The sequence below is a fragment of the Zonotrichia albicollis genome, chromosome 5, assembly GCF_047830755.1.
Source record: "Zonotrichia albicollis isolate bZonAlb1 chromosome 5, bZonAlb1.hap1, whole genome shotgun sequence".
In the NCBI taxonomy this organism is placed as follows: Eukaryota; Metazoa; Chordata; class Aves; order Passeriformes; family Passerellidae; genus Zonotrichia; species Zonotrichia albicollis.
In genome coordinates this window covers 60,378,428-60,402,006 of record NC_133823.1, presented here as the reverse complement: position 1 = coordinate 60,402,006, position 23,579 = coordinate 60,378,428, and the positions used below count along the sequence as shown (strand labels likewise).

Here is a 23,579-nt window from a genome sequence, read left to right as displayed (position 1 = left end):
CAATCCACAGAGAAAATATGTGGCAGTGGTGCTCTTGCCTTTCAGAGCCCTGAGGGCACCACCAGTCCTGGCTCTGCCCAGCCTCTCCACCCTGCCCACGGGCCCAAAACTCCATTTTGGCAGATCCCATTGGTACCACAGCAGAGCCTGTGCTCAGTCCTGCCCCTACTCCTGCTCCCTGGCGCCCTAATCATGAATCCATTAAAAACAGAAAGAAAACAATGACCAGAAATCCTGTCTAGCTGTCACAGAAAAGCTGAATCAGAGAACTGCATGGTGGTGGCTGGGAGTATAGTATTATTTAGGTCAAAAAGTTACTTCCAAAATTCCCTACTGATGTGTTCTTTTTCTCTTTCTTTGTTTTTGAGAACAACACAGCTAGCTAAGTTGTGCCTTTCAGATTCTGATTGTGATTATGAAGAAAGGAAGTGAATGTTTTCATGTGGAAGAAAGAGACTTGATTCAATTGACAGTAATCCTTAGGATTGCTAAAAGTAGTTAGAATCATGGGGTTTTCACATTAAGTGCAAGCATGCAAATATTTCTATTCATAAAATATTCAATAAAAAATGTAGGCCTCCACAAATAAAATCTGATAAGCAAGACGCTATCAGAAGTTCCTCATTTCCACTTATAAAATAGGAGAAAATATGAGTGCTTGGGTGTTGTACACATAAGCTGATTTGGTTTAGCTAGAAAACCTTTTTTTAAAAAACAATTGGGCTTCATCTTCTGTCTGATTTCATATTTTTTTATTTTAATTTTTGAGAGAGAGTGAATTTTATTTCTTATTCATTAAAGGAAAAAGCCCTATTTTTCACAAGAAATGGGGAAGTTGATTTTTTTCTTCTAAAAATGCTCATCAAGAAATTGGGAATAAAATATATAGTAAAATTACCTGAAAAGTTTATGTATGTTTGAACATATACAGGTGTGTACTGAGTTTGTGTAGTACTCCTCTAGTGTTAAAAGTCAAGAACTCATCACTTTTTTCCAGCTGTAGTAATTCAATAAACTGCAACTGATTACATAACTCAAAATTTAATGGCAATGGATCTAGCAGCTTATAAACTTAAATTGTTCATGATTTCTGAAGACCTTATATAGGAAAAAATAGAAAAAGGATGCATTTCTCACTATGATTTAAATAGCAACAAAATTCACAAATCTGTTAAAATCAGGGACATGGTTGATACCACTGATTTTGATGGGGCTTAATTTTCACTTATTGCAGAGTGCTGTTTCTTCTGAGGTCAGAATGAAAAGCGTTTGAATCATTATGTTTTCATAAAATCTACTCCTTGCAATTGACTTATTAACCTTCTCATGGTGTGAAAAAAAATCATGCTGTACAATGCTAATTCTTGATTTTCCCCAAATGACCTAGAAAATATGTCCATTTGGTTTTGCAAGCAGCACTTCATATCTCTCAGACCTCAGTGATTAAAACAATTTTATTTTTTTTTCCTAGATACACTCACTCCGATTTTTTGGTCAATTGTTATAGTGTTTTAAGTATATATATACTCTGATGGTCCCTTCCTGGAAATTTATTTTTGACTTCAGGCACTTTCCAGCCTGAATATTTAATTTTACCTGTTCAATCTGAAAACCTGTGGTATCTCAGTCCTTGCTCTTAAGACAGAAAAAATCTCTGTAAATGAGAAAAGAGTCTGCCATTTTCAAGAGATCTAAGATTATTAAATCTTCCTAGGGAAGAAATTTAAAATAAATAAAATTGTGCCATTTTTCATTCAATGGAATCAGCTGAACTTCTGTTATAAAACCCAATAACCATTAAACACAGTGCATAATGGTTTTGGGTGAATGAAGAAGAACCTAAAAACACTTGGACATTCAATACACACAAGAGGCTGAGTTGCTCTTGCAGTGTAACCCAATTCAAAGCCTTACTGAAAACATGACACCATTTATATTACAAATAAAGATACACTTTTCTCACGTCTAGTTGCTGCAGTTACGATCCATGTCAGCACAGACTGAAGAGAAAAATTACCTGTGGTAGAGGTTCTGAAGCTTTTCCGTCTGGGAAAATATGTTTTTGTTGAGATTTTTGTTTTCTTTCAGTTTAAAATTTATTTTTGTAAAGAAATTTAAACCTATACTCAGCATCATAGAAACAATTAAAAATCTAGAGAAATATCATTTGCTGAAGAAAAAGAACTCCTCTAAGGTAAAATTATTGACTGAAAGATCTATCTGATCACAGAAAACTGGACATAAATACTTTTACTATTTCAGATTTAAAAATATATATATTACGTCATCTAGAAGAATATTCAGGAAAAAAAAAAGATGAAATGGTTTTACTTCTTAGTTTTTACTAAGAAACAGCTATACATTCTGTAAATTTCTTTTAGGTGCAGCACAAAAGACAAGTCCCTGCAGAGACACTTAAGCACCAGCTTGTGTGCTGCAGTCACTCCAAGATGGTCAGACAGGGAAGTTTCCTCAAAACACTGAATTCTGCACACAGCAGACTTCAAGAAAGTACCTATTTGAACCGTGGCCAGAGATATCACAAACACAAACTGTACTTGATGAGGTAGTTGTATGTATAGTTTATGGAGAGATATCAAGCCAATATCTATGTATATTTAAGCTAATGCACATTAGCTTCTGATATATGATTCTGTATACAATTCAATCAACAAAAATGCTGATTATATAATATTGACTGAGTGTTCTCTGGAGCTAATTTAGGACTTCTTCACTTAGTGAAGTAATTTAGGGGATTACCTAGAAATACATTTCATAAAACCATGTATTGGTTTGAGTTGAAAGAATAATCATCAAGTTCCAACCCCTTTGCCATGGGCAGGGACAGCTTCCACTAGACCAGGTGGCTCAAAGTCCCATCCACCCTTGCCTTGAATGCTTCCAGGTGTGAAACATCCCCAGCTTCTCTGGGCAACCTGTTCCTGTGCCTCACCAACCTCAGAGAAAAGACTTTTTCCCTAATATCTAATATAAAGCTACTCAGTTTCAGTTTGAAGCCATTCCCCCTGGTTTGGTCACTGCATGCCCTTGTAGAAATTCCCTCTCCAGCTTTTTTCTACGCTTTTTCTGCTTTAGGTACTGGAAGGCTGCTATAGGATTTCCCTGGAACATTCTCTTCTCCAGGCTGAAAAACTCCAGCTCCTGTCCTGTCTTAATTGGAGAGGTACTCCAAGCCTCTGATACCTGAAATTGCAATAAATAGATATAGCCAATATTAGTACAACTACAGTACTAAATGACTTAAATTTAAATGTGAGTGAAAAATACTATTTACTTCTGTCTTGTTTCTCATGTAACACAGAGATAGGCAATATGGACAGCCCAGTATTTTGCCTTTTACCAGGTTACAAATTTCCACTTCCTAGGTACAAGTTGAAAGTTTTCATTCATTAAATATAAAGAAATCCTTTATGCTACGCAAGTGTGGGATTTTTTTGCCATGAAAGCCCTTACGTCCTTTAACAATTTCTAGTTAAGGAAAAAAACATCTAGCACATCGCTTAAAGCAAATTGATTCATGCTGGACAAAGCTGACAGGTAAATAAAGTAAATGAACCTGAAACCAAGAAAGTACATGTATATATTAGAAAGGGTCAAAAAGATCACAAGATCAATGAGTTGTACATCATCAACATATTAGTAAAACTATAACCATGAACAGTCCTTGATGAAACTAGCAGACAGTGCTTTAATACTTTATCAGTGCAAAGTGTTTCACAAGTAATAATACAAATGTACTTACAATTTCCAAAGGAAAAACATTGAAAAAATAAGCTTGTTTACACAGTCAAAGACTAATTTCATGGGGTATTTAAGATGCTTTCAGTTTTAAAAATGAAAAATTAAACAAAGCCAAAATTTTTAAACTAAATAATTTAACATATTACCTTTCCAACAATGTCCTCTACTTCATAAGCATGAGATGTGCAGAGATAAATTGTCCACTTTTACTGATTCTTATAGCTAAAGCTGCAAGATAAAGATTGAAAACTTGTAAAAAACCAAGAATTCTATACAAACTGATAAAATGATACAAAAAATAATCTATGTAAACCCTTCTGAAACAAATCCTGCAACATATTTGATACAAAAAGAAAATGACTCATTGCCTGTTTCAAATCCAGGATATATTCTGGGGATTATTTTGCTGAGAAGGATTTCTGATTTCCATTTTATTCTCTTTTCCAATAGTCTTTTTTCCCAGTTGACATCTAAGGATTTTTCTTTTATGTGGATTCCAGGTGTAGTGAGACAGAACAAACAAAAATCTCAAAATACCATTCCTTGCTTTGTGTTCTAACCTGGTAGATATTACTCACATAAAGTATGTAAAGTACACATCACTGGTTGAAAAAAGCACCTAGAAAGGTAATTGCATCTCTTCTATCAGTTAAACTTTTGATAATCACTTTCAAATTCTTTTATTTGTGTGAAAGTTTTCATTTATAGTCATGAAAACCAAGTATAGGCTTATAGTTTAGATGCTTCAACCCCTCAAAGAAAAGTGGGAGGTACTGACAGCTTTCAAACGATGCTTATTATGAATTAAACAAACCAAGATTTTTCTTTGTCATGCTAAAAACACCAGTTTCACTGAAGAGGAGACATTGGTAAGAGTATCAATACTTCCCTTCTGCCTGAATCCTAAAGGGACTATAAGTTATTTTGTGTTCTTTAGAATGTGGCTTTCTAAACTACTTTTCTGTAGACCCATCATCAATTTAAGCCATTATGTTATGATTGTGATGAGAAATTCTTTAAAAAGTTTTTTATCTCCTTGTAAAAAAATCAATATAAGGAAAAAACCCAGAAAGTATGCATCTTGAGATTTTGTTAGTATAGGGACAAACCATAGACAAATTTAGATCCAGTCTAAGTTATTTTTATTTTTTTCATTTTAAAGCAAACCTTGTTGACTGTAAGGTGAGAGGCAAATGTTATATAAGAGATAAATACTATTAAATATTTCAACCCAAACATGTAGTTATTGAGTTCCACAGTTTCAAAGCAAATGAAAACTTTAGAGCTTATTTTCTGATCATTTTGAAAGAAGAAATAGAGAATAGGTACTTCTTAAAACTATTTTGGTTTTCTTGAACATTTATCAGAAAAAAGTTACATCAAAAATTTCCTAACACAGTCCAACTTTGAACTCCCTTTAACTATACTTTAATTAAGCTTAAAAGTTTGCAAAAAGTTACTTACTCACTATGTTATGAATAAAGAACCCAATGTGTAGTGTAGAACTCTAATGGATGAAAACATGCTCTGAAATGAGGGTTCCTGATGAGCATTTCTGCTGGGTGAACTTCATTCTCACAATTTTTGTCATCTCATGAGCTAGTTAAATTATTCCTGTCCATTTCCTAATTCATCCTAAGATACAATAGACAGCACATTTCTTGATGATTATAAAATGCCTCAGGTGAATTCTTCTATGGCAGAAGACTAAAGGAAAAGTGACTGGAACGTCTCAAAAACTTGATTAATGATATTAAAAAGTGCTGCCTGGAAAGTCTTATTAACATCATTAGAAAAAAATGAAAAGGGATTTTCACATTTACTTAGGATTGCTGGTTTTGCTGTGGTGTGCCTGACAATCAATTAAGAAGTTTCTGTTGTGTCTGCTGTGGAAATTTAGAACAATTTCATATTTAGTAGCATTTTTACTTGTTTATGCTTTAGTGCAGGTGTGACAAGCTGCTTGCCTAAAGCAATCTCTCTCTATTATTAGGGACATTTCTACAGTTCTTCCTAATAAATTCACAGGTGGTTAACAATTCATGTCCTTGCTTGTGTTTTATTAACCATACAAAAAATTTGCTTTGGAAAGCTTAATATCAACTAGTGCATAATATTATTGAATTTCTCATCATTATTGTGAGCTTTCTGCTGCTCTGCAGCTTTGAGGTACAATTCTGAAGAAGGCTTCTCCAGACCTCTACCTAGGATGAAGGAAATAAATAAGCAGCTCCCTCCTTAGACAGAGATTTACTTGTCTCTTCATAATTTGTTTTTTTAAAAATGCCTTCCGAAAAAGGCATGCAAATCTTATTCAATTTAAAAGAGATTGAAAAAATTCTTATAAAAATAACACTGAAAATAGCAATAGGCATCTTAAGATATCATAGAAGATCACATATGGCTACTCACAGGGGCAAAAGAATACCTGGCAATGGGATTTGCAGTTAACATACATGAGAGTTTTCCAAGTTTGTTCCCTAAAAAGGCAAAGTTAAGTTAACAAAGTTGATTTGGCTGTCTGCTTCCTCCTTATCTCTGGTAATTTTGAGGCCTTCAGACTAAATTCAAGCAAATAAAACAATGAAGGACATGTAACCAACATATTAAACTCCTACAATTTCTTTTAAAATGTGGCTGCATAGATAAGAATATTGTTAACAGATTTCACAAGGGAAGGAATATTTTATACAGTTCAAATTTCTCAAAGTCCCAAGCCCTAGAAATTCTACACTTAAAGAATGAAAAAAGGTTCTCATATTTCTGTATACATGCACATGTAAGAGTTCACATATTTCAGTTAGATACTATAGTTCCTCAAACTTTAAATCCTATTTTGATTCTGTCCCATGATTTTGGCTGCTGCATATCAATATTCAGACATCCTTAGCATCATAAGAAAACAAGAGGTTAACTCCATGGAAATGTGAAATTACTACTTCTTGCCACAAGTTATCTGTTTTTTTACATCTTTGGGATATCTGGGAATAGAGTGAATGATCAAAATCTTCCCTTCAGATACTACAATCTTACCCTTTTTCTATTAACACTTGCCCTTTTTTTCAAGTTGTGGAGGAGATATACATATTTTCCTCTTCTCCTTAGCATACATGACCTCTTGCATCATCACCTTCATCAACAAAATTATGTTGATAAAGATTCTGGTCCCAGTCATTTATTATCTTAAGTGCTCAGGAAAGGTTGCAAATATTTCTGCCCTCTTTGTAAGGGGGTAGCACAGCAGTGGCCATAGCAATGCTGTACAAACACACAGAGAACTTTCTCTGCTTCCATCTGGTTTTACATGTCTGACATAATCAATACAATCAGTTCTTCTGTGTTACACAGTAACTGTGGAATTTCAGAAACAATACCCTCTTACAAAATACCATAATACCATCTACATTACTAGTCCCTAAAATTTCCCAGTGCAGCTTACATACATAGCCTTCCTTCTCACTTCTCAAATGCTTTTATTTTTTATTCAATCCATTTAGCCAAGATATTAAGATTATGATAGCAGTATCCTGCCCTCTTACTTGCTTTCCCTCAGTCCTTGTCCTCAGCAAATTTTGTTATCAAAGATATTTAGATTTTCAATCTAGATCACTGATAAATGAACATTAGTGATATGTCTAATATTAATTCTTGAACTACCCTATTAGATTATTTTTTGCACATTGATATCATGAATGACAATTTAAAGTGCCATATATGTGATATCAGACATGAAATCAAAATTCTACTCAGTGGGAGATAAAGCAGATGTAAAATATACCTTTTTTGAGAGAAGGAGAGGCTACTAATAGCTCTGTCTAATCAGCTGGCTAGAGCTATAGTAGATCACTATTAATGATCTGTTGTGGGCATAGATAAAAGGCGAGTTACTTGGCTTCTGATTTATGTTTGTAGATTGCATTTACTTCTTTCAGTGTCTCAAAGCCAAATAACCTACTCCTATCTCCAGATTAGAAACTATAAAACTATACTGTACTTTGACTTATGAACATGGGGTATGAAACTCCAAATGAGAGAGAATTATGTAGTCTTAAAATACACAGAAACAGAACATGCACAACTAAAAGAAAATCTAATCCTTGATGAGAAGAAATTGAGTCAGAAAATTAAGATAAATGCTTGTCTGTCTTGGAAAAATTTGGAAGGGATGAAGAAGGAAGACAGCTGCAGCTAATGTATCTGGAGTTTCCTCTCCAGTTCTTTTATTACCTTAATTTAAAATGAGTTTAGTGCTAATAAAGTTTCTAAGCAAAACAAAGTTTCAGATTACAGACAAGAGTTTGACTGTCTAGGGAAAAAGGCTGATGACTGCAGAGGATCCAGCCCTCTGTTCAAACAGAGAATTAGATTAGTTATAGAACATTAGCTTTTTCTGCTGCAGAGTTTAGTAAACAAACATCTTTCTTGGCTTCACCTACTCACCTCTGCTAGATGCAATGGGAGCTTAGTAATTATATCTGCTGTGTAAGGGAAAAAGTGATATCCTCCATTCTGTGGCTCTATACTTTCAATTTGTGGCTGGCTAGGAAAAGTATGCTTAATAGAACTGACAGAAAAACCTGATGTTGATATTAGTGTGTTCAAGAGATTGCAATTTTAACCAAATTTAAATAGGTAGTTGTGTTAACTTGCAAAAATACAAGAAGATTCTCAACTGTAATCTTTTCCTAATAAAATTATTATTGTTAATAATTGTAATATTTCTGTCTTGCTGCTAATATGATTTTTTTACATAAGGCCATCCCTTTTGACCTTTTTCAAATGTCAGCAATAATATTTAATATGAATATGCTTCACAGGCACTTTAAACACTCATATAATGTTTAATATTAAAAGATAATAATCTTGGTATTTGTACTCAAAATGTCACTGAATATTGCATGAACAGTGATTATGCTGGTTTAATAGCAAGGTGTGTATCCAAACCCTGATATTATCAAATAGCTTAGGAAATTAATATGGAAGTGAATTGTTGTTTTGATTATTCTTTTGTTTTGAAATTACTGAGTGTTTGTAGAACCATCTTCCTTTGTAAGGAATTTGGTAATAGGGTTCAGCGTTGAATGATTATTTGGAAATATGTAAAAAGGAAAAGAAAATATTGGTTTATTCTATTAATGAAGATGTTTCTTAACGTTAATGCTTAGATTCTAAAAAAATTCTTGCAAGGAGCACATTGGAGATCATATCCAGTGAAAGACCTACTTTGAGGAACCTAGCTCTCAAAAGAACTATGCATTAAGGCACTCCAAATAAGTAGAAACCTAAGATGGGTGATTTGAAACAAAGATAAACAAAACCACCACACTTTAATTGACAAGACACTTACAATGAACTTGTAAGAAATATCACTTACATACGGTGTGCTTAAAAAAAGAAGTAAGATCCTCTGTAAAGCTTCTCCATACACATTGACCTAAATCCTACAATTTTCTTCCAATGGAAGTTTCCTATAAATATGCTTTTCACAGTAATTCAGTAAGATCCATAGAGTTTTTCTAAAACTCAAATTCTGAATTAAAAGCCTTCTCTTTAAATTTTCAAAGCTGTCACCAGGAAAGGAAATATTTGATTTTTAAGTTTTCCTTAGATTTAGGACATGAAAGATAACATATCCAGATGAATTGTATCAAATGTCTTGAGGGGAAAGGAAATTGACAGGGAGGAAAAAGCATAGAAAAAGCCACCAGTACCTCACTTTCTAAAAGGATGGATGCAAAATCTGAATTTGTAAGGGTTTTCACTCTAGTATTGCAATTACAGAAGGAAAAATAATATTTGCATTAAACAAAAAACCTCCGAAAAATGAAAAATGCTGTCTAAAAAAAGAATGAGGATTTCCATTTCTCTTTGTAAATTCTTGTACTGCTACATAATAGTATTTTACTCTTGTAAATATTGTGTTGAATTCCTTTATTCTGTGAAAAATAACAAAACGTTTGAAGAGAGCAACAGCCTGGCACATCTTGGAAGTGCCTGTGTATTATGCATGTGCCATGGTATGACTGGGTAAGTACAATAAGTTTTAAGGGTTTACATTATGTGCATGGTACATCTTCTGGAAAAGCATACAGAGAAAATTTTAATCATGTTAATTAATTATGCTTATGTGAGAATTTAGAATCCTTGAGTATTCCTTGACCCAATACTCAAGTAGAGAGTTAAATAAAACTTAGAGTAACATTGCAATATCAAACTTGATAATAACTTATCTGAAGGTAATAAACAGAAACATTCCATTAGATATTGTTTCTGGAGTTTTAAGGTGTATGGTCTGTTTCTGAATACAAGAAGACTGATGGCTATAAGGTCCATGTCTTCATAGTCCAACCTCTTTTCAGCTTTATTTCTCTAGTTTTCTCTATATGTCTGGAGGCTTTCTGAGATTTTCCTCTGCTCCCTTAGAGATTTCTTTAAAAAAGTGTAGAACCTACTTAGCCACTATCAAAACAAAGATTCTTTACCAATAAATAAGGCACACACCTCACTACCGTTCATTACGGCATCAGATATGAAAAACCAAACCAACAAGAAAATCATAAGCAAGTCATGCCTTAGAGTTCCTGAAAAACTCCTCAAACCTCCCATCAAGAGATACATGTCTTCCAGTACATCTTCATATTTTCCATTATTATGTATTCTATTCTAAATTAAAAGACACTGGATTATAGTATGACTGGGTAGATGTTTGCCAATAAACTACAAGTGATTTGTGACATGCTATGGCCTCTGTATAAAATAAATGTGTTTTTAAACCATGGTATGTATGTTTGCATGTCCAAAGGAGACAAAGCTGAACATTTGTTGTAATGACCTTCGCACATACCATTTTGTGTAGCTAGAAGAAACAGCAGGGATAAGAAGAAATAACATCAATAAACAAAACAGATGCTCATACCAAGACCAACACTTAGTTTCTTACACTTTCTTGAACTGCTTCCTTGACTTCTGCTGTTTAAATAGTTTCATGCAAGAGGTGCTCTCTTTTCCATTTTTTGTTTTTCTTTTTCCAAGATAAATTCACAAACATGAGATGGGAGGTCCTTCTAGTTTCCATTTCTGACTAAGTATTGACTGTTTAGAAAGTTTAACAGACCATGGTTTAGCCTCACAAAAAGCCCAGTGACACTTTTTTAGTAATTCACTGAAGCCAGGGAGTCAGAGAAAAAAACTTAATTTTGCATCCAAAAGCATTTTACTTTGCTTTGTGGAAAAATGTTGGCAAGCTAGACATAAAACCATTTGGAACAGTTTTTGGCATGAACATAAGAAAAGGGAGGAGGGAAGATTAGAAAAGAAGAAATACTTGTTTATATGAGAATCTTCCTTGTTTATAGTAAAAAATTCTATTTTGTTTAGACTTTTTAAGATGCACAAGAAAAAATATCTCTTCATAGGTTTTTTGAAATCATAGATGGAAAGTACAAAAGATACAGATATACATATTTATATGCAATGTGTCCATGTGTGGATGTGATGGCATTCAGACTTCAGTCACATGGCTGTCATTGGTAGCATTTTATAGCAGAATAACTTTTGTGTTCTTCCTTATAACAATGAAACTTTCTATTTTTTATATTAGAAATTGTAATGTGAGAATGACATAGATCAGGTCAGTTATTTATAGTTTCAAATAAAGACTGAGTTTGGTAATTGCAAGACAGGTAATTAATAAAGAAACAGAAGACTTGATATTTTGCTTTTAATTTAGAAAGAGAAAGGTTAGAAAAATATTACAAATGACACTAGAATTAAGTTAAAATGTATGCAAAGAAAAAAAACTCATCAGAATATATTCTGACAAGCACTTTCATTCTAATTAGTTATTTTTAAAATATAATAAACTTCAAAATTATTAAGGAAATCTGATATATTCCAAATACAAATAAAGGGAATAAAATAAAAATTAAAACAAAACAGAAATTTTAAGGGTGTCTGCAAAATATTTAGCCTTGAAATTTGTTTTACTTGCAGAGAAATCAGATTAAGGGGAGATAAATTATAATATATTAAGAAAAGGACAAGTAAAACTTTGAATTTACTAAGTATGCAAAACTCTGAACATTGATCAAGGCTCCAGAAGCAATTATCTCCCAAGAGCTGCTATTGGGAATGGGAACAGAAATCAGAGAAGCCAATAGAATACCCTTATTTAAGAAAAAGCTTTGGGACATAGCAGGAAATTAAAGACCAAATAGTTTAAGTTCAATTTGCAGGAAACTATTAGGAACTACTTTAAACCACCAGATTGGAAAATGCTTAGAAAAGCACAACTTGATTAAATGAAGGTTGGAATAGGAGGGTTATGCCTTACTAATTTCTTAGTTCTACGGAGTTATGATTGCCAAAGTAGAGAAAGGAATTGCAGCGTAGACATCACACTTAATGGCTTCTCAGGAAGCTTTTTAGTATCAGAGGTTGTGTAAGGTTCAAAATCGTTGAAGAGGAGAGAATCTGGCATATTAATTTAAAAAAAATGGCTAAAGGATGAAAAGACAGAGGGCAAGACACTATAGAGGAAAAAAATAGGAGGAAAAAAGAACCTGAACCCATAAAAATAAACTTCTGGACTAGTGCCTGGAAATGTATTATGCTGGGTTCAGGATAGCATAATACAAAGGATTTGCACAGTGTATAGGAATCCAACAATAAAAGAAAAGTCAAAATTTAATAAACTATCCTAACTATTATTTTTTTTTAAATGGCAGCTTTTCCCTACAACTTTTAACAGTAAAGCAAAACAAGTACAGTCCATTTTTCCTTGGGATACCCTTAAAAAACCTTATCTACACTACAACAGAGAAGTGCCACATATGTGCTTTAGGTTTTAGTAAGGGTTATAAATGTCAGTGAAGATCAGGAAAAAATAAAATTCAGTGTTCAAAAAGCAAGCATTCCCCTGCCTGATTCTATCCAGAACTTATTTAAGACTTTGAAGTGGGAAAAAAAATATCATCTTAGAAGAAAAGTAAAGCCAAAACAAAACAAGAAAAAAAATATTACCCACAAGCTCATGCTAAATGGAAGTGAAAATACCACTTTCATCTTGCTCTTCAAGTGTTTGGAAGACTGATGTGGTTTTTACTTGTCAAAGTTTCTAGTGAAGATGACAATAATATCTCATATAGCCTGAAAATTGCTAGAATCTTTTTTTTTTTATCTTTTTCACTTTGTCTCTGGATCAATGACAGTTACTTATCATTACAAAAGAGAAATGGAAAGAGAAAAAATCTTCTGGGTTTGTGGCCACTGAAATGTCAAAATATTTGGGAAACTGAATTAGATCATGGCAATTTTAGTCTTAGAATAATATTTTCTACAAAAAGAACATCTAAGAAAATTTTCTGAATTGTTTAAAATTTGGAATTTGTTTATTTTAAAATACGTTTATAAATTAATGAGATGGGGAAAATAAGATTATTGTACCCTAATAAATTGTGTTTTTAAAATAAATAAAACAGAGTCACGTGTCTTTAATAAAGACTGTGTAACACATTATCTTGTAAATAATATAATTATCTATAAGATAATTTTAGACTATCTTGCAGATAATATAAATGCTATAGAAATCTAAAAAATAGGTGGGGTTTTTTTCATGCTATTTTTTCTCTTTAGTGCTGAATAATGCTTAATATTTGTGGGGGTTTGACCCTGGCCAGCTGCTGGATGCCCACATTTTCACTTCTCCTCCTCAACAGGACAGGAGGAGAAAATTAGATGAAAAAGTGCCCAGGGTGACATAAAGACATGGAGATCACTCACTAGTTACTGTGACAGGTGAAACAGACTCAACTTGAGAAAGAAATATTTAATTTATTGTCAATTAAATGGAGTGGGATGGTGAGAAACAAAGATCTAAACTTTAACACTTTCCCCTCAGTTGTCCTTGCTTCCCAAGCCCAACTTCATGCCTGACTTTTCTACTTCCCCTACCTACAGCTCACAGAAGATGGGGAATGAGGGGAGCTGCCAGTGGCACTCCTTCCTCTTTACATTTTCTGCTTGGTCCAGTGTGCTTTCTTCCCATGGGCTGCAGTCCTTAACAATAAACATGTTTCACAGTCTGTCCTCCATGGCCTGCAGCCCCTCCCAGAAAACTCTCCTGTGTGGGGCTCTCTCCACTAGTCAAAGATTCTACAAGGCACAACACTGACATGGGGCTCTCCAGGTGCTGCTGGGTGGATATCTGCTCTGACTTGGTCTCCTCCGTTGGCTGGAGAAGTCTGTTTCTGGAGTCTTTAAACAAAATGCCCATTTGAAGTGGGCTGATGCTAGTTGGATTCCAGGCAGCCACCAAAGCCACTCCATTGCTCCCCTTCACAGTGTATATGAGGGTTCATGAGTCAAGATAAGGATGGAGAGAGATCACTCAGCAAATCGTTGCAAGCAGAACAAGCTAGATTTAGGGATATTAACTGAATTTATTAGTAAAAAAAAAAAAAAAAGGCAGAACAAGACAATAAAAAGTAAATCAAGATCCTAAAAACACCTTTCCTCAACCCCTCCTTCCCAGCAATACCTCCTCCCCTCAGTGGTGCAGGGAGACAGGGAATGAGGGTTACGGCCAGTTCATCACACACTGTTCCTGCTGCTGTTCAGGGAGAGGAGTCCTTCCCCTGTCCCAATGTGGGGTCCTTCCCACAGGAATCCAATTCTCCATGAACTTCTCCAGCATTAGTCCATCACATGGGCAACAGTACCTCATGAACTTCTGCAATGTGGGTCACCCTTCCACGGGGTGCAGATTGCAAGGACAGACTGCTCCAGTGTGGGCTCCTCTCCCCACGGGTGTGCAGGGCCCTGCCAGGAGCTTGCTCACCATGGGCTTCACATGGGTTCACAGCTCCTCTCAGGAACACAGTTCCTGCTCCAGTAAGCCCCCTCCATGGGCTGCAGGTGAATCTCTTCACTCCCATAGATCTCCATGTGCTGCAGCAGCACAGCTGCCTCACCACGGTCAGCACCACTGGCTCTGGTGCCTGAAACACCTCCTTCCCCTCCTTCTCCACTGGTCTCAGTGTCTGCAGAGCTGTTCCTCTACATGTTCTTACTCTGCTTTGCTCTGGCCACAATTACATCTGTGTACTAACTTTCTTTTTTGTTAAATATGTTGTCACAGGGGTGTTGCCACCATCTCTAATCTGCCCAGCCTGTAGTTTGGTCAGTAGCATGTCCATCTTGGAGCTGGCTGCCTTTGGCTCTGTCAGATATGGGGGAAGATATTCTGACAGCTTCTTAAGAAGCCACCCCTGTACCCTCCAGCTGACAAAACCAGGCTGTGCAAACCCAACGCACCATTTTAGACCAGAACACTTTTTCATCGCTAGTAAAAGCCCACTGATTTTATATTTACAATACAGTGCTATGATTGTCTTGTACTAAGCTTATTTTCACTTGTTTCAGCTGCAGTTAAAATTGTGTGGTGGCTAAATAAACACGGTCTTATGCTAATTAAGGTTTTGTTAATAGGAATTACATAATAGTAGAATCAGACTCAATTGTCTGCAGCTCTAGAATAAAAAGTGACATGGAGGAGTGCAGACACAGCATGATACAGTAAAGGCAGACTTGTGAATGAGGTGAAATTGGTATAGTGATAACAAAGAAAAGCAGAAAATTGAATGACTGTGAACTGGTGAAAAGAAAGAGCATGCAAGCAAGGTGTGTTAAATTGTATAAAGATAACCATGGATGGACTCCGAGAGCCAAGTGGAAGACAAGCTCACTGCTAATATCCAGGAAGGTTATTGCAATGATTCAGTTTCAAGGCCTCGTTTCTCTTGATTTGGAGATTGTTTTACCTCAAAATGCTTTGGAGCCTGATTTTTCTCTTGGTTAGGAAGGAAATTATGCTGTACAATTCTTTCCTCTGGGATAATGGAGAAGTGTATGAAGTGACAGCTTCACCAGACAATTATCTAGATCCTCAAAGGTTTTTCTTCTTGCATTGCTTCTGCTTTCTCTATCCAAGCCTCATGCAATATCAATCATCTCCCTTTGTACCAAGAATTTCTGATGGTCAAGAGTTTGTGATAAACTCAAAAAGCTCCTGTGTGAAGTCTTCACTGACTTAAGCTTCGATGCTCAAGAAAACATGAGCAATCCTGAGACTCATCTGAAAACTTGCAAATTCAAAATTCTGATAAATCCTACAAACACACTGGAATATCTATATCAAAAAATCGATACTTTAAACACTTATCAGTTATTATAAGCCAAAGACACATCTTTCCCATGTCCAGCAAAATATTACTAATGAATTTCTCTGAATATAAACCTAGGGAATACCAGTCACATTTAACTATATGAGAGGTGCTGATGACTTTTTATTACAGATGTTTAAGCAAAGTGGAATTAAATTTCATGTTATACTGTCTCTGCATGCTATAGATTTAATATCTATTGAAGGCTAAACAAACAATTCTGTCAGTTCTTTTCCATTAAAATAGAATCATTTTATGGCTTATGTACTCCAGTTGAAATACTGCCATGTTTTAAACATGACTCAAACTTGATTTTCTACTGTTTCCACATGTCTGGATTAGGTAAACAGTACTGGAACAAAAATATTGTTAACATCCAAGTATTCAGTGTTGCTGATAGGACTAATTTTTTTTTTGAGGGGAAAGATAGTTTTCGGAGATATTTTTTGCACGAACAAAACATTGCAGGTTTTCTGAAATAATTCATTGCCATTACTAATACTGGGATGTAAGGTCCTCCTATATCCTTGTAGAATATGTTACTCAGAGAAGATATCTCTGAGTAAACTGGCAAAATGATTTCAACTAGCATTCTTTTCTAACAAGGACACATGTTAAAAGAAATATAAATTTTCTTCTGGCTACCAGCATTCCTCTGCCCGTAACTTCTTTGTAGCCAAAGTAGAGGCTTCTGACAACTGTAGACCCTAAATGTATTATTCAGGATATCATGAATATTATCTTGCTTTGATCCTGAATTCAAATGTATTGAAATAGTGTAACAAACAACATAGAAACTCCTTGTAACACTCTGATTTTATAGCCAGACATATATTTACTATGTGAATAGTGACTGATATGACCATCCAAATGTCAGAGAGGTGTAATTTTTACAGGAGGCTCCAAAGTAAACATAAGTTGCCATACTAAGAACAAGATAAGCACGAGAAACTACAAATAGGCAGGGACATCCTAATGAATATGAAAGAATAGTCATTCTTTCTACCAAGGGAAAAGAAAAACAAGATAAGCAGTATTGGGAGCAGATGAGACATCATCTCCACTCCCCATTTGGGATCGAAGACAATAGCGTATAAACATTAGATATAAACAAGGGGAATTGGAGAAGAAACAAGACAAACCCACTTTGGCTTTGATACCTCTCACCAAACAGTTTTTAAGTCTGAACACTGAGACCTTAATGACTAAAAATCCCTAAGGGCTGCAGTCATCAGTGCTAATGATATGGTATCAACTTGTAGTATTGCATATTGATAAGTTAGAAAAGTATTCATAAAAACTAAGGTCCATAATTTTTCATGGTGCCATACAAGGAAAATGGCAGCATCAGGTCCTCGGTGTCTTTCCATCCTGTAGTAGACAAGATCTTGAACCTTCTCCCTTGTTGCACTAAGGGTATAGAAATTTGGCAGAAAAATAAATCCTCTTGCATTCCAGTTGGTTCGTAGAAATTAGAGTGGCTGGGTGCAACTGGGCTTAATTTCTGATTATAACAATTTCGGCTCAATAAATCTGGTGTTCATTAGGAATTTTCATGAGCACAGACTCACAAATAATTTGATTTAGCAATTCAGTTTTTTAGTTCTGGTTGAATTCAATACAAACTTGCATGATACGGATTAATGAATATTATGGGTTTTTTTGAGAAATAGGAAAGCTGGTTCACTAAATATAGATAGATACAGATGTATAGAGATTATAGATATAGATGATACAGATACAGATAAATATTCCTGGGTCCAATGCAGTTTGGAGGCACAAAGCTCACCTAAGTGCTGAGGCGTTTCTGGAGTATCTCCACAGGACAATTTCTCATCCTCTTCTGCCATATCTTCCATTTCCATCCACACATACTTTATGTATGCCCAATAAATCATTACCAGGATTATTATTGAGCACATGCAAAATAATAATACACAAAGCACAATGAATATAACAACCCTCTGCCAGCAGAGACAGTGATTAGAAAATTTCGGAAGAAAGGAGAAATATAGGGGAAGGTTCCTTATGCAAAAAGATGCAGGGAAGAAAGAGAGCATTCACTGAAAGTAAGTCCCATACACTGTCTCACACACTATGAAATTAGCTTATATGATCCCTTCTTCCTTTTCTGTCACAATTCTGGCATCATCCTTTCCAAGAGAGAAACGGTGGATTCACAGGCTACAAACTGGGAGGTTCCCCAACTAGGGATCAAGCAAATGGTCTCAGGAGCAGCAGGGGCACTGTGAGTAGTCTTCCTCAGCAAAGCATTGAAGCAGGACTCATGCAAAACCAGAGTACTACAATGCTGCAACTCAGGTTGGAAGTAACATAAGAGTGGACTAATAAATTGTCCATATAGGAGACATGCGAAAAGATCTATCCCATTACAGGCATTATCTCACAACCTGGTGCATACATAAATTTATATAAGATACATGTATGTCTTCCACAAGACAGGAACTTGTATAGGATGCTGTAAGTAAAAAAAAATTCTTGTAAGTGTAATTCACCTGTCATTGAGAGGGGAAGGAAGTAATTTCAGCAGTTTAAAATATGTTCTATGTTTTTAATCATGACTTAAACCTTTGACCTTGAAAGATGTTAGTTACTGAATCAAATCAGTAAAGGCTCATCTTACATTTAAGCCTTCAACAACATTACAACTGATAGAGCACAATAAAAAGAGTGCAAGTCTAAGTGATGATCAAGACATAAGAATTTTTCTTCCAGTCACGGTTGCAGGAAAGCTATCTCCCACAGAAATTAATGAAAATCAAAACTGAAAAGAAATAAATTAATTAGTAAAGGCACCTTTCAAGAAATGACAGACTGGGAGGCAGAAGGCAAAAAAGGGAACCAATCAACAAAAAACTAAGCAATATATGAAAAGGAGGCTTTAAAATACCAGGAGACAATACATTTTGGTAGTCGATCATCAGTCTGTGATTTTTTTTTTTCCAATAATGTATTTACTCATTTTAAAAGTATTAAAATTTTTGAAAAATAAGGAAGTATATAAAGAAAGTAGCATGTTAAGTTGAGGAAAGAACCCTAAAGTCAGCCTTTTTACATAGTCCTTCATTATTTGTTATTTACCTCCACCAAAATGGGAAGAAAAGCCAGGAATTATAAAGCCTAGTTTACTCTTCATCAGTTGTGATATGACAGTACATTTTTCACCAACATTCAGAGATGATGTGGGATGGTATCTTGCTCAAAGTTTAGCAACTCAAGAAAATATCAATGTGATTACAATTACAGAGATATATTTCCTATTAATTCTGATATATTATAGCACACAAATTCACTAAAGAAGTCAGATTGACTAATTAAAACTTTATTCTATGTAAAACTTGAACAATGAAATTGCTATTTAGCCTTTTATGTTATTTTCTGACAGTCGGCAGACAACTTCAGAGACTAGCTTGAACTGTCAAAATAATTTATATATATTAAATGTCAATGAAACTCAGGAAGAAGATAAAATTTGCTTTCAATATGACATTTATATGCCAGAGCTTGATTTAGATATGCAGAGGTAGCAAGACATGTTAGCTAAAAGTAGTTATGCAGCATATTTCTAAACATGATGTCTCATTTATGTTCAAAATGATGTGGACTGAATCAATTAGGAGAAACAAGTGAGTTCCAAGAAGTACTTTTAAAAAGCTGTGGAGTTGCTTAGTAACCTGATGTTATACTTCATTTCCCAACAGAACTATAAAGCTGTCAGACTGCTAATGGGGAGCTCCCCAAGATAAATGGTGCCTCATGTGTTTTGCCAAAACCATGATTCTATTAAATATGCTGCTCCTAACTTTGGAGAGTTATGCATATCAGTAATATATGTAACAGGACAGTTATCAAAGAAATGAGTTTTAGTTGCACTTTGTCATAAAAATGCAATAATTTCCCTCCTTGAATGCATTATCTTGTCAGCCAGGAGAAGGCACTGGATCCAAGACACCTAAGGGGAAAATTTTAATCCGGCTCTTTCTTGGCGCTATATTTACCTGACATCAGCTTTGTTCTTCACTGACAGTAATCTAGCATAATCTACTGCATGCATCCTAGACTTGGAAATTTAGCTTTTTCTGCCTGAAACTTCTTTGAGAACCCAGAAGTCACCATGTAGTCTTGTATCATAGGAGTTTGCTTTTACAGTATATCAGAATAGATATATTTTAAATTTCAGTGAAAATTAAATGTAGGAGACTATTTTGAGCTCATTTAGTTAAAAATACAAACATACTGAAGGAAGGATATCAACCTTTCTTTCTCAATAACTGAGTTATGAAATTCCCCATTCTTGAGGTATTCAATCCTTGACTGGGGAAGGCATTAACCACCATTGACCATTCATTATTTAATTCTCCCTGAGCATGGGCTTGGACGAAATGGCCTTCAGAAGTCCTTTTCAACCCAAACCATTCTGTGATTCTATGTTCAGGTACTACTGCTGAGTTTTTGCTGAATGCCATTAAAAACTTAAGGCACAAGAATTGTTCTTAAACTATTTGTTTCATTTTCAGAGACTACCATGTATTTTTAATTAAATACTATGCCTTCTGTAAGCACAAAGAGTTGGGGTTTGATATCAGAAAGAACAACATTCCTACTTATACACATTTTTCAATGGGATCCAAGCTAAATTATATGCCACAGCAAATTCTTTGCACAGCTAACTCAATGGATAAAGTAATTTTGTCTTCTAAAACTGATGGCAGATTTGTATTTGTGAAATATTTGAATTAAGTGAAGGAAATGGTGCCGAAAGTGTGGCAACTGTTTAATCAGTGAGTAATGTACTCTTAATGTGTGAATTATTTTTTATGGGCTCATTTATGATAACAGACATTCATGGCTCAATCAATGTAAGCAACAGATTTATGGTATATTTAGTCACAACATAATCCAATGTAAGTACTCTTATTTATTACTACTCACAGTTTAATTCTCTTTTTTTTCCTTCATACCACTTACAGCATGCAACTAAAATCATATAAACCACTTATCAGAACTTTTCACACAGCATTTATTCACATCTGTCTTATCATATTTTTACATTCAGATGTTGAACTTCAAAATACAATACAATTATGTCATTTGCATAATTGCATGGGTAAAAGGATGTTAATTTTCCCCCATATCTAAGAAACAATAAGAGAAACCATTATTATGGCCATTGATCATTCCTCTGAAATGTCTTTCTTTTTGTCAAAATATTGGGGTCTATTTTTCAGTTTATATATTTCTGATTTTCTCTCATAAGCTGGTAGTTTCCCTTCTGTTCCTTCAAATGACATGCCAAAGAATTATCACTGGAAATTATGATACTCCAACTACTAACAGATTCAAATGATCCACAGATATTTGGATACACAACCTTACATATTCCAGAATTCTCAACAATTAAAGTGTAGAGTCCATAAGAGTGTTTAATAGATGCACAAGAAAAGCTATTGTCACCTAAAGCAATATATACCCTACAGTTAATTGTCTTTATTTGTTATTGTGCTACTTTTAACTGTGATTCTTACCAGTGATAAAAATATGATGATATTTTCTTATGTTGTTTACTTGAATTTTCTGAATTAACTTGGAAAAGATTGCTACAAGAAGTATGCACAAATTGTTTTGCAAGACTTTTTGTACAATGTCTAAGAGATCTGTATAATAATATATAAAGTTTAAAGACTTCTGCTTCACTAGCAGAGAACTATCAGTTAATCAAATATTGTCTGGATATAAAAGTATTACTTCTGCTTCTAGATTGCCAAGTTATTTCTAGCATCTGAATGATCTGTAAAAGAATGAACAGCCCTGAAGAGTTCAGCTACAAAGATTAAGAAAATATCTGTGGTGGAATATCAGATGTTGCATGGCTATAAGCATGTGCAGAAACAAAAATCTTACCATTATGATGAAATTCTGCATTTAGGCAATTAACAAAAGACTAAATATACAAAATTTCCTAACTACTTTGTTCTGAAAGGTAGGAAAAAAGTTTCAAATTTATTTTGTGATGTTTTCTGCATTGCAGTTAAATGAACATTTTGTAGGGAATTGTGAGGTGTTTTTATTTGAGACTGAACTTTCAAATCTACATGGTTGGCCAGAAATATGAACCTTGATAGATCAGAAACAATAGTTCCTTCCCAGTAAAACTGCAAACAAGCTTTTCCAGTGCTTTCATTTTTAATTTGGTTAATTTTTTTTTTTTTTTTGCTTTTAAATTGAGAAATTTAAATATAGTTAACAACCTAGCAGAGGATGAGGTTCAACATTTTGCTTTATTTAAGCTAAATTGACATATATCTCATATAAATGTTCTGTAATATATAGGAACTTCCTCCTGGTTTTTGCCCTAGTTCATATCACTGGTTAATTTCAGCAAGGCCTTTTCTCTCTAGATATGCAACATTTCTTCATCTGTTTTGAACATTTTGGTTCTACTTGTATGTCTCTGTTATGCTGAATGTCTTTCTGCTTTCTAAAATAAGGGAAAAGAAAAAAAAAACCAAGAGGACTCCTGTTTATCTTCCTCAAAACCCCTAAAATGGTATGGCATTAGATTAAGCATAGCTTGGGAGGTACCCAAATTCTAAACTGTGTAGCAATCAATCACGTCAGTTTAGTTGTGAAAGAGCCAGTTTGTTCATATTTTAAACTACAGAAATAAGATTAGCTTGCTATGAACTGTTCCATAATGCTGTGAATGTGTCACCCAGGCTATGTAACTAAATTCTCATTTTTGAATGTCAGTATGACCAGAACTTTACACTTGATTTAAAATACTTTATCACTTCTTTCTTTCTTTAACTCTCTACTCAAGTCTGCTGTTAATAAAACACATAAGGGTTTCTGTGAGTTTGAGTAAAAATGAGAGACACTAGGTTACATTAATTTTTATTCTGGAAGTGTCTTGAAGAGAACTATGAAACCATGAATGTGATCTTGAATAAGAGCATTAGTTTTGTAAGCAGTAAGACAGTTGAGAAGTTAGTTGCTGCAAGGCAGAAAGATATGTGAGAGTACCTGTCTAAAACTGGAATATTTTATTATACAGATTAACAGCAAAAAAACTGAATTTATTTCAGTTTTTGAATAGTTAAAGATATCATATGAAACTTATCCTCCTACATTTGTGCCAGTAGTTATTGTCTAAACATACTTCTTCCTTTGGAATTATCTGCAGTCATTTGATATATAAATCTAAACTGGTTTTTACTTTGCAAACCAGTTTTTGGGGAGGATGTGATGTTTAAATGAGTAAGTTGGTCATTCTAATGAGAGATCACAATATTCAAGAACACATTAATTCTGTTAGTCAGCACTAAATTGATGTCACAATGAATAAGATACAGATTTTTTGGTATCACCTAAATATTCTTTACATCCAAAGGATCATTTTTGTTAATGAGTATATTTTAAAAATCTGAGAAAAAAAAAATTAAAGATTGCCAACTTTATATTTTGATTCCTCAGTAAAGTGCTTACATAAAAACCAAATCTTAACTTGCCTAAACCAATGAGGATGTATAATGTCCTGTGAGCCTACTTTCAGAGTGATCTAAGTAAAACCTGTGC

The 23,579-nt window shown here is 34.4% G+C and overlaps 1 long non-coding RNA gene across 1 annotated transcript in view; it reads right to left on the bottom strand.

The window, feature by feature from the left end:
* Window positions 1–1,829: 1,829 nt before the first annotated feature.
* LOC113459027 (uncharacterized) overlaps window positions 1,830–23,579 on the bottom strand; it is a 46,659-nt gene continuing 24,909 nt past the window's right edge. The window contains exons 6-7 of the long non-coding RNA XR_012580526.1: window positions 3,909–3,990; window positions 1,830–3,204 (exon numbers count right to left, since the gene is read on the bottom strand). This is a non-coding gene — a long non-coding RNA (uncharacterized LOC113459027). The remainder of the gene's footprint in view (window positions 3,205–3,908; window positions 3,991–23,579) is intronic.